Source organism: Meleagris gallopavo, chromosome 2 (assembly GCF_000146605.3).
Source record: "Meleagris gallopavo isolate NT-WF06-2002-E0010 breed Aviagen turkey brand Nicholas breeding stock chromosome 2, Turkey_5.1, whole genome shotgun sequence".
NCBI lineage: Eukaryota > Metazoa > Chordata > Aves > Galliformes > Phasianidae > Meleagris > Meleagris gallopavo.
Window position 1 is genome coordinate 50,975,719 of NC_015012.2, and position 912 is coordinate 50,976,630.

A 912-nucleotide genomic window follows, 5' to 3' on the forward strand; every position below is an offset into this window, starting at 1 on the left:
TTTTTTTTTTTTCCCCTTCGCTTGCTCCAGGTTTTACTTCTGGTTGCCTGTAAGGGTTTTGCTCCTCCCTTCTGAAATCCTATATTAGCTGTGGCCAAAGCTGGGTAAGAAACACAGCTCATTGTTGGCAAGTGCCGATGAGCCTCGCAGAGGAGTGAGGAGCGGCGCTGGGGCTGCGGCAGCGGCAGCGGCAGAGCCCCGCCGTCACGTCAGCCCGGGAGAGGAGGGCAGCGCGCTCTATGCGGGGTGACTGCTGCTGACTGATTTCACCGCCACCTTTGAAGGGAAAGAAGAAAGCAGCCGGGAGGTGAGTGCGGAGGTTGGGCAGCTGCTGCGGTGCGTCCCTTTTGTGTGCGGCAGGAAAAATGCGACCGCTTAAACACGCGAGAAAAGGTGCTCCTCGGCTGCGCGGCTTAATCTCCTTATCTGTGCCTCGCGGTGTCTGAATTTATTTCTTTTTAACTGGGACTTAATTCTAAAAGTTGCTGACAGCGGCGGGGTGGGACTTCCCGGTTCTTTGCTCGCTCTCCGCAAGTTGGAGGAGCGCCTTTGAACGAACGCCGCTTGTGACACACGAGGGGCTCGGGAGGCTCGGGGCCCCCGTCCGGGAGGAGACGGCTGTGCCGGGTGCCGCACTCCGCCGATGGTGCGCACAAGTTGCAGCGGGCGGGCGCGCCGCGCGCCGCCTCAGCGGAGGAGAGAGGGCCGTTCGCAGGGCGGGCGCCGCTCGCGTTTCTCCCTTTGTACTCCACGGTAGAGACGCGGTAGGGAGATTCCCCCTGGAAGGAGGACGGCGTGCGGCGCGGTGGCTTTCGTCGGGCCGGTGATCGAGGGGCGTTCTCTTTAACACGCTCGCTTTCCAGGTGGGAGATGGCGGAACACATGATGGCTATGAACCACGGGCGATTCCCC